Source organism: Dipteris shenzhenensis, chromosome 14 (assembly GCF_047967505.1).
Source record: "Dipteris shenzhenensis isolate YYH24624 ecotype China chromosome 14, Dip_SZ_1.0, whole genome shotgun sequence".
Classification (NCBI taxonomy): domain Eukaryota; kingdom Viridiplantae; phylum Streptophyta; class Polypodiopsida; order Gleicheniales; family Dipteridaceae; genus Dipteris; species Dipteris shenzhenensis.
Genome location: NC_141609.1, coordinates 44392630 through 44404253, shown reverse-complemented (window position 1 = coordinate 44404253; position 11624 = coordinate 44392630). Strand labels below are relative to the sequence as shown.

Here is an 11624-nt window from a genome sequence, read left to right as displayed (position 1 = left end):
GGCTGTCACATTCTTACTAAAAGACTAAATGCGTTTGCCTTTGTAAGGCTTAGTGCAATTTTCTTCCTGAGTTTTGCATAAGAGCGTTAATAATGCACCATTTGACCTCACTCCAAAGCTGTGTCAGCTGTAAATACTTTATAAATTCAAGAGACATGGAGAAGTATTAATCCAAATCATCCAACAAGCTTATCGAGACAGGCTTATTTACAAATAACGTGGTAGTTACAATGATAAACTTTGAGGTTTATCCTTTATTATGCACAGAAACTTCACAAAAGCCTTGAATGTATGATAAAGGCTGCCTCTTCGTACAGGACTCGTTAAACATTGAGAATTCAGCGTTTTCCTTTACTGGAGATGAATAAAGATAGCTTCGAATTACCCAGGGGAAAAAATGCTTAATAAAACAAAACCTGCACACTCGACTTTTAGCAGCAGTTTATGCCACTATATCTGCAAATATTTCTTCTAAAGTACCAGAGATCTTTTCACTTCCTTAAAGCAGCAGTTTAAATTAAATATGTAATATTCTGTTAGGTGGCCATCTGGCCACAAAGAATACAAAAACAACTGCAGCTTGTATACCAATGACAGACTACTGTGTCTCCAAAACCAAACCCAAGACCTGAAAGCCTGCACACTATATGTTAGGGGATTCTTCTCAGTATGAACCTGTGTAAGTGCCATCACATCTGCTTATGTATGTGAAAGTAATTATAGAGAGTCCTTTTTGTCACCCGACTCACCAAGAATACAACACAACTACACCTTGTATGACAATTACAGACTATGACTCCAAGACCCAAACCAAAACCTAATAATCCGCACACTATATATGCCATGTTAGGGGATTCTTCTACTGTATCAAACGATATTAATGACATCCCCCCTTCTCCTGTATGTTAATGAGATTATGTTAGTCTTTTTTGTGCCCTCGAATTGAAACCAAAAATTTAGTCAGTCTCATCTGCAAACCAACCACTATCTTGTGAAATCTCAAATCATGAACTTTTGCTTCCCATCACGAGTGGAGGTTGACAGATCAATGCCAGCTTGAGCCTTCCAAAAGTTAGTCCAATTTGTGCTTTTTTCCACTGTTTGAGAGCTTGCTTGCTCAACACATCTATGACGTTTTTTTTCTTCTTTATCTGCAGCCATCTGGGTAAGCTTGTAGACGTTTGATGACTTTTTCCCTCCCTTCAATCAAGTCTTCTGTCAAGAGCTGGTTAAATATATTTCGTACCTGCCAGTCACACATGCAGTTATTCAGTCACTATTTTAAAAAAATTGTGGTCTTGGACTGTTCCAGATCCAACATAACACACATTAATAAATTTCCTTGATCTTACATCTTTTCCTGAATATATATATTGCATTTATTTCTTCAAAAAAACATGTCTTTTCATATGTTAACTGAGTCTCACATTGAGACGCATTCACTCTTGAAGGGTAAGCGGACTGCTTTTACAGGCCAAGCATGAGAGTTCAGGGAGTTGATGGATGAGTTGGACAGGAAGCTAAATCTGAGTACAACTCAGCATCAGGAAACTGACGGGCAAAACTCTATCAATGGCTGGCATGCTACCTTAGGCATCATGTTTCTGATCGACTTTGGATCATTAAATTGGGGATGCGAAATGTCATCTTGACAAAAAATCTAGTGAGCTGTAAGCAACCCTCCTTATTTCAGTCTTCAGTCACCAGAAAACATGTAGTATAGCAAGCCATAAAATACCAACGAGTAAAGTACAAAATAATACCTGAGTTTCAGTGGAACTTGTTTATGCCAAGAGTACGCGTTGAAGAAACTCCAATCAATATTCTCAATGGACTGAAATCTTATAACTGCATCTCTAAGCTGATGGTGAATCATGAGTGAAAGGCACAGAAACTGTCCGCCACACCAAAAAACTGAGGCTGCCTAACACTCAAATCCAACCACTGTGGTCCTGTGAGAAATAGTGTAAACAGCTCTTCCATCACACACTAGCTGCAGGAAAATAACAAACTTTTGACTGGAAAAAACCGGTTATCGATCAGAGGGAATCTGCCTACAAAAGCCAACATAAGCAATATGCCATCTTTTCAGTATCCCATCTTTCCATCGCAAGCCATCCTTCAGATCATATCTTTATTCAGAAACTCGGCTTGGATGCCTAGCCTGAAGTTGACGTTAGAACCAATTGCTGTCGTTATTGTTATATGAGTGCCAAACCATTTTCCATCTTTGTCTCCAGTAGAATATCAACCTCACTGGCATGATTCTTGTCAGAGTCATAGCTTAAGATCAGTTGCAGGAGTAGCAATATTAGCAGAAATGTGCCCGTTTTCATCTACTTGAAGATCACCTTCACAACCATGTATGTCCTCGCCAGCATAATTATTGTCAGATCCTTGTGAGTCTAGCTTAAGATTAGTTGCAGGATTGTTAGCAGAATTCTCTCCATCTTCTTGTCCTTCAAGACTGTCTTGATGTCCAGGCGGGTGCTCAAGATTATTGTCGTCAGTTGACCTACTTGCAGGAGTGGCAAAACTAAAAGCATTCTGCCCATTTTCTTGTACTTGAAGAGATTCTTCACGCCCAGGGGTGGGATCACTGACACTGGTAGGTGGCTCTGAGTCAGATGAATTCGAGATGTGATTTTTCAAAACAACTCCAATATCTGAGGGAGAGGCACCAGCCAGCTCAAACTTCTGCACAGCTGCATCCAACAACTTTTTCCATGAAGGCAGTCCAAGCTTGCACTCAACCTGAGAATGCTCAAACAAAATATTGCCCCAGAAAAGATTGATCTGAGACCTTGTAACTCGGAAGTGTTCAAGGGTCTCAGCCTCAGTTAACTCGCGATGAGCATCTCCATAACCCTTCACATCTCTCTTCCTAGGAATTGAACTATCACGTTCCTTAAGCCGTCGCTGTTCCAGTTTCTCCCACATTTCTGCCGCTGCTTCCATTCTTTCTTCGGCATTACTAAAGAGTGCAAGGATCTCAGATGTGTCCCAACTATTGAAATCCACTTGGCTGGTTACAGCAAGGGACCACCGAAGCTTTGCACTTTCAAATTTCTGCTGTCCAAGAGCGAGAGTTCCTTCATAGAAATCTGGCTTCACACGAAGTGCCTCCTCGTACTTCTTCTCAGCCAACAAGTACTGTCCCTGTGCCCAGTCAAATGATGCCAGCAGCCTGTCATGAAGGTCAACTTTATTACTATTATCCTCCAAAGGTATCCGCTTCCTTGCAGAACACATGTAAACATTACCCCAATTGAAAAATGCGAGAGCTGCCACTTCCTGGAACTTGCAGACAGCCAAGTCAAACAGATGTTGTGCCTCTTCGCTGGTCACGGTCTCTTCTAAAGCTTCAGAGCAGAGCTCCATTCCTATATCTTGAAGATCAACATGCCCATCAGGATCAATTCCTAAATGAGTGCGGAAGAGATGTGCGAAGTCCAATAACCATTCATCAATCTCTATCTCCTTGCCAATTTCTTCTCCCTTCTCTGCCTTTCCTGAAAGAGAAGCCTTTGCATTCAAATCAAGAGTCAATCCTCTTTGCTTCAGATTGGCGCCATCCTTAGCCTCCTTTGCGCCCAAGGACAAGGACGACTCCTTGTGCACTTTTGTGTCATCCAAAACTTCTCCTTCTTGAACAACAGGCTCTTGATCTGCGGTAACTTCCACGATATGAAACCTTAGTGGCTCCAAACAGGTTAACATACCAGATAGTTTGCTGTCGACCGTGCCCTGACCTTCCTGTGAGGCTGCACCGTTTGTAGTCGGAACTTTAGTTTTCTTTGTCGCGGCCTCGATCGCGGCTGTTGCTTCTGCAAATCTAAGCTCCTCCGTACTCGTTATAGTTATCAGATCGCCGTCCAGATCCTTGTACTTGATCAGAACGGATTTCGAAGACGGGAATCTCTTCGCCACCAGCTGCCTCAAGTCGCGGTAATTGCTATTGGCCGGCAGCTTTGCTAATCTGATGTCATGACCATAGATCAATTTCAAGGGCCTGATCTGCAAGGTGTCTTGGCTTTGAACCTTCAAATTCCGATCCACTTTCGGCTGGTAGACCTTTTCTGAAGACCTTGCTGCGGGTCGATCACGAGTCTCTGGATGTTGAGCAGTGCTGCTGGCGGGTGCCTTCGCTTGGACGGATTCCTTTACTTGCGCTTGTGCCCGCGGAGCATGCACAGCATTACTCGAGCTTCTAGGCTCGGGCGTCTCAAGGGCAGGGCTTCGGGGTTTTGACATGGTGCTGATCCTAGCATCAGGAGTTGCAAATTTGACAGGAGGCTGATCAAGCTGAACTTCTTTCTTCTTCGGCAATTGTCTGTCAGGGAGGGAAACATTCTTGGCACCCGTGGGACTGCCTCTCACTACGGAAGCCCCCAATCCAGCAGCAGAATTCCCAGCATGCGATTCCTTAATCGGAGCGACAGCAGGCCTATCTTGCGACTTCGTCTGCGCTGCCTCTGGATTCGCAAGAGCAAAGCGAAGCCGTTTGGCGAACTCCAGGGCCTCGTGATGAAACCCCTCCCCCTCCAACAGCAATTGAACATCCGTGAGGGCCAGATCAAGCTTTCCGATGGCCTCGAAGGCCTTGGCGCGTCGGAAGAGCGCTCGGCCGAATCGGGGATGAGCTTGGAGCGCAAGGCCACACTCATCGATGACAGCATCGAATTGGACGGGCTTCATCTGCATGAGGCAAGCGGCGCGGTTGCTATGGAAGACGGCGCGATCGGGGTGGTTGGGGGGGGTGAGCTTGAGGGCTTTTTCGTACTGATCCATGGCGCCCTGGTAATCCTTACTCTGGAATCGGCGATTACCTTCTTCCTTGAGCTCATGAGCGCGGCGGAGGAAGACGGCAGAGTCGAGGTCCATTTTGGGGACGGTGGAGGAGCGGGAGAACTTCTTCTTTTTGTTGTTGGGCTTGCCCATGGGGGAGGGGGGGGGGCGGGGAGGGGGAAGGAAAAGGGAAGGGAAGGGGAGTTCAGAGGTGCAAGTACGCCATAGCCAGGGCGATCGCCATAGCCGGCTGCCGGAAGAACAAAATGAAGAAGACGAAGAAGACGAAGACGACGAAGAGGAAAGTTCAAGCAACCTTGGCACTTTTCACTTTTGGATTCTAGAATCTTTAGCACGGCCCTTCCTCCAATAATCATCCAAAAGCAGATTCCACGAATCTCCGGACATTCCCATTAGATACTCCTCTCCCTCGCACCGTCGCACGCACACGCACACGCACACGCACACGCACATGCACACGCACACGCACACAGAGCAATGTTTATAGAAAAAAAACATAGCAACTGTGGACATTCCCATTATATACTCTACTAGTGTCGCACCACTCGCTCGCTTGCATGCACCGCAGAGCAATGTTCGGGGGAAAAAATGGCAATCAAAACGGCACATTTGAAATCCTCACTTGATACTGTGTGGCAACATAACTGAAATGTCTAAAATTCTAGCTCACTCGCATGCGCCGCAGAGCAATGTTTGCGAAAAACAAATGGCAATTAGAACGGCACATTTGAAATCCTCACTTCACACTGTGCGGCAACATAACTGAAATGTCTGAAATTCTAACCAGCAGGGTTCTTTTGAAATCCACTTAGTGGCAACGTAACTGAAAAGTCTAAAATTCTACCCCGCAAGTTTCTTTTGAAATGCCCACTCGACACTGAGTTAAAACGTAACTGAAACGTATGAAATTCTAACCAGCAGGTTTCTTTTGAATACCCACTGGCCATTGCATGAAACGTCTGAAATTCTAACTAGTAGGAAGTAGCAGGTTTCTTGTTGCTCTTTTCCTCAAACCTTGATGTAGAGTAGAGCATGGATAAAAGCAAGCCTCACACTACCCACAGAGTTTAGCTAGGTGAATCCGCTACAAGCCATTCTTCCTTTCGAGCCTCCGTTGACCTGCTCTTTTGGTTGGAATCACTTCCATAGCACACTCCAAGTCTCTCTATGGGTCATTAGACACAATTTGCACAAGTTCTTTCACAACACTACACTCTAACCAACGTGGATTTGGCTCATAGTTGCACCTCCTTGGTCAACATGTGATTGCTAGCGCAGTGTAACTACCGTCATGTTTAACTTGCATGGTCTCTAATCCTAGTAATCTAGGTTAGAATACATTGGGCGGAAAGAACCCTCTTTAGAGCCAAGCCCTAGTGCTTGCTAGCCTTGCGACCCCTTTTTTTTAGGGGTCCACTCTGATTCTAGCTAGTCGAGAACTCTCATAAAGGGTACCTATAGTTACTAAGAGCTCCCTTCATGGCTCGGGAAATGGATAAAGCATGTATGCGCAATGAGCGGCCGAATAGACAACACTTTTGAGCACTTTGGAAGAGAGAGCAATGGAAAAAGGGGAGAGACACTCAAGAGAGAGAAAAAGAGAGAGTGCGAGCTCCAAGACTACTGATAGAAAGAGAATGAACTGTTAAATTACACGGCACAGCAGAACAAAAACTGAATAAAGAATAGAGAGTACATAGCAAACTGGAGAGGAACAAACTTTTCCTTCAATACTAATGTAGTACAGATGATGGCTCCGTACACCCGTGCACTCCCACAGTGGAGCTTATATGGCAATCTAGACAGATACTAGGTGAAGAGCTACTAGCTGGAAGATCGATCTGAACTTATCTGATACAATGCACTGGGGAGGTCGGCTCTTTATAGCTATGAGGGTGGTAGTCGGATCAACGTAGTCGATGAAGTCGACCAGTCAACCTAGTTGGTGGAGCTCACCAGTCAACCTAGTCGGTGGAACCGACTAGTCGTCCATGGAATATTCAAGGAATATTTGCTATACTATCGCCTTGGGGGCTTGCATTTACAACACTTTAAGTAGAGGTTCTTGAGAAAAGAAGTCATTCTCTATTTACACAACCTTTTGGTACCTATGATTGACCTACCATTTAGCACCATCGTGTGGCCACCTTATGAAGGCCTTCCTCAACACAAATTCACTATCTTTTGAATAATATAGGTGGCATGCAACCTAGTATAACCTATTAATTATGGCATAATATGGCTCCTAAAAGGATCCTATGACTTTTAAAATACGTAAGCATAGCCGGAAAGTGCAAGAGTGCATTGTCTCAGATTGCCCATTGTCTGGCCCCCCCCTGGACCAAGGTTTGAATGTGAGCACTACACTGGTAGCAAGACACCCTAGCACTATGCTTCCATGACATCCACTAAAATACTATTGAATACAGATTTAGTAAGAAATGAGGTGCAACATGAAAATAACCCATTTATTATGTAGGATGAAAAATTGCTCAAGATTCTTTATTTTTAAAAAAAGCTCAAGATACACTCCATTTGGAGCTCAAGGGTAAAGTGATTAACAAAGAGAGAGTGATTAACAAAGAGAGAACGTTTCAAAAGCCTTCTCCTTTTTTAAATTAAAAGGTCAATCGCCAAAAATAGATTGAAAGACTTCTAGATAAGAGATGTTCCTATGATATGCTATGGAGGCAAATATGATACGATTTGCATGCGCTCACATTGTTCCCTCGAAAGGCCCCATAGTTGTAGGTGCCAAAATGTAGCAAAAGGACGCCCCGATGGAGACGAAAGTTCCATCTCTCCACCTAGTTGGGTCTACTTCAAGTAAAAATCCTAGTTGTTTACTAGCTCATGTCCAAATCTTTGTCAAAAGGCACACAAAGATGAGTCGCGGGGTGGCGACTGCCAGGGGCCTTGGCATTTTTGCCAGCCTTGGTATATGTGGGAAAGGCCTCTAATCAACTCATTGGCTGGAAATCCTCTATTGATGAATTGGTTTTATTTTGAAATGTGTGGGGCCTTATCTAAAAAGGTATATCTTTATTATTTTTATTCATATCTTGCTTGAATGCTACGCTTCTATCAAGAAGCCACTTGGAAAAGCTATGCATCTCATCATACCTCTGTACACAAAACTATGCCATTGACATAAACGAGTCTCCATAATTCAAAAGTTTGTAAAATGGAGTAGATTTAGTGGGCTTCTCTCTCTCTCTCTCTCTCTCTCTCTCTCACACACACACACACACACACACACACACACACACACACACACACACACACACACACACACGCACGCGCGCACGCGTGCACACACACAAATACGCATGCACGCATGCGCGCACGTGCGCGCACACACACACACATGCGTCTCATGAAGAGCCTTTCTTGTTATACATAGCAACATCTTATTATCACTTGCATTGTGATTTGTGTAGCCCACCCCTGAAATAGGACAAACCAAGCTCTTTCTCATGCTATGTAAATTCCTCCACCTTTATCGAGGGTCATCCTAACACTAGTCACATGATCTTGTACTATGAGCCATGTGCTTGGGTATGGCACTCAAAGGTAGTTTTCACCTATTGCTTGTGGGCATATGAAGTAGGTGAAGATCACTTCACTCACCTCCTACTACACGTTGCCTCCATTTTCGTGTCTAACCTATAGCCACCCAACACGTAAGGCACATCTTTTCACTAATAAATGAACAACTTAGCCAGTAATTTCCTTACCAAACTCTCCTCTCCAAGGCCTATGAGTGTACCAATGGACTTGGCCAACTCTAGACATAGCTGAGCTTCTTCTACATATGAAGGAGCCACACATGGTTCCCATTTCTTGACTAAATGTGTTCATTGTCTCTAGCGTTATTGTTAGTAAAGGACTTTTCCCAATGTGCATGACTCCCCTCAACTCACATTAGCTAATGACAATGTCACTTTGTTGTCTTTCCATACTCCTCTTTTCTGCCATACTCTCCATCCTCCTTGTTTTCCCATTCTAGTTAATGATTTGACATGACTCTTATGCTATATGACAAACGTGTAAGGCATGTAGGTGGGTATTGCAAAATTGAACTTCAATAGGTAAGGATACATGTCAAGGGATCGAAACTCTTTCCAAGAGTTCTAAAATATTCTCAAGTCAATAAAACTTCACTTTACAAACGTAGGGATGGAAAGACTTCTATTGTAGTCTAAAAGACATGTACAAACATCGTAGTCTATGAAAAGGAGAAAATGTGTGCATTGTAACCTCACGACATGCGTAAACATTGTAGTCTATAAAAAGTGTAAAATGTGTACATTCCAAACATGCACAAATATCGTAGTCTATCAAAAGGGAGAAAATGCGTACATTGTAAAAAGCTAAAGGTTTGAATTTTTGGGTTTAGTGGAACAATCAATATACATGCAAACTCAAGTGAAGGATCCTCTCATAATGTCATATTTTTAGATTGATGAAGTCAAGCATTTGATACTTCAACGAAAGATAAGAACTAAGTCATCAAAGGCTACTTACAAAGTATACTTGCACAAGGAATGCCACATGGTCTAACCATATATAGGGCCATAGAGTGGGACTAAGGAAGATAAGAATTAAATCATCAAAGGCTACTTGCAGAGGAATGTCATGTGGTCCATTCATATATAGGGCCATTACACACACCTAGTTTATGGAAAGGACAATGACACATGGGAACATATGAATCATGGCCACACATGAGACACTTTCCACATGCCTATCTATGAAAATGACATGAAACAAAATTGGACCAATGCCACATCTACTATAGGGAATGGCCTCATAGAGGCTAATGCCATGAACCTTGTATGGAAAAAAGAGATGGACTAGGGTAAGTCCAAGGAAAAAATAAGTACTTCACCTACAATATTGATAGTACATTCGTCTGAAAGAACCTTACGCATGGAAAAAGGAATCACACTACAAATTCTAGATTGATGGTATAAATACTTTTTAATACACATATTAGCACAAGGACTTACATTTGCTTTCCTCGTATGATTTACAAAGCTTCATTTCTAAACTCCACTGTTCAAAATATTCAACATTCTGTTATATTATAAAGCAATGTTTTGAAAGGTTTTATTAAGTACTAAAAGGCCTTGAAAAGTATTGAATAGTTTTGTCATGCATTGTAAAAACACACATATGCTATTTGAGTTGAAACGGTTTCCTTTTGATGATCTAATATATAACCTTTTCAAAATTTTTATAAAAGACCTCGAAATTGCAAGATCATTTTGTTTCCAATGTGCATGATAATGAAGAAATCATTTGAAATCCATGGGTCATAGGAAACATAAAGATAGATTAAAAAAGTGAGGTTATTTGAAGCCACATCACCGTGCTCATTAGGTGAGCATTAAAGCACCCATAGCTTGATCATGCTTTCACTTCTCACAAGAGGAGGTAGAAATATCAAAGATAGGAACTATGGACCGCCTCCTCCTAGTAAGGTGAGCATTAAAGCACCCATAGCTTGATCATGCTTTCACTTCTCACAAGAGGAGGTAGAAATATCAAAGATAGGAACTATGGACCGCCTCCTACTAGTAACTCACTAGTCAAGCCCACCGATGCACTATGCCAAGCCTAGCCAAGGTCTCAAACATTGCAATGGGCATAGTAAGTGGACTTGGTCAACTTTAGTGATAGCTCACCTTCTTCTACACAAGAACTCGCATGGTTTTCACTTATTGACTAACCATGTTCTTTGTTACTGCTATGGGCATAATAGTGGACCTGGCCAACTCCAGAGATAGCTTACCTTCTTCCATACAAGAACAAGCCTTCGATGATTCTCATGTATTGACTAAACATGTTCTTTATCTCTAGCTTTATCACTACCATAAAGGATTTTTCCCAGTGTGCATGACTCACCTTCTTGCACATTGAAACTCACCTCACATCAGCTCATCACAATCTCATCTTTTTTGTCTCTCCATCCTTCTCCTTTCTCACATTCAAGCTAATGATTTGGCATGACTGTTGTCTTTGAGCCAACATGGACTTAGGTAGGACAGAATGTGTGTGTAGAGTAGCGGCAAAGCTCCGCTTATACTTGCATAAGGGTAGGAATAATCCCTCTTAGAAATCCAACTTGCATGTTCTACATGCAAGTTCTACATACAATTCCTACATGCAACTCCTACATGTGAGTTCTACATGCAACTCCTAGATGCATGTTCTACATGGAACTTCTACATGCAACTCCTAGATGCATGTTCTACATGGAACTTCTACATGCAACTCCTACATGCATGTTCTACATGTAAGTCCTACATGCAAGTTCTACATGCAACTCCTACATGCAACTTCTATATGCAAGTTCTACATGTAGAAAGAGAATGTCTTACAATTCCTACATGCAAAGAGACAAGCTCTCCAACTTGTATAAATACCCCATAATGGAATGAAGCCCACACTCTTTGGGGCATTGTGTTGAGTTCTACTTTGATATTTCAAGCAATTGTCTCAAGTGTCCATGCTTCCTTGCACTCCACATTCAAAAGCATGTCCTAACCTTGCAACTCCTCCTCCCCTCTCCTCCAACCTTGCAACCCATCCTCTCCCTCTCCTCCTCCCTCCCCCTCCTCCCTTCTCTTCCTCCTCCTCCCTCCTCCTCCTCCCTCCTCTCTCTTCTTTTCCCATGCTCTTACACCTTCTTCCTCTCCCACTCCTATACTCCCCCTAAACCCTTAGTTCCTCAACCCTTAACCTCCATGATCTACGAGGGAGACAAGTTCTCCACCATGTACTATACGCTGAACCTTGGATCCTCCTTC

At 42.9% G+C, this 11624-nt stretch overlaps 1 pseudogene across 1 annotated transcript; it reads right to left on the bottom strand.

Moving 5' to 3' along the window:
* Positions 1-517: 517 nt before the first annotated feature.
* Positions 518-5049, bottom strand: LOC147894686 (protein CLMP1 pseudogene; annotated as a pseudogene). Its single transcript, XR_015542114.1, has 2 exons — positions 1764-5049; positions 518-1246 (listed from the first exon to the last, which is right to left on the bottom strand). The product of XR_015542114.1 is annotated as a protein CLMP1 pseudogene (transcript).
* Between the last annotated feature and the right edge of the window lie 6575 nt (positions 5050-11624).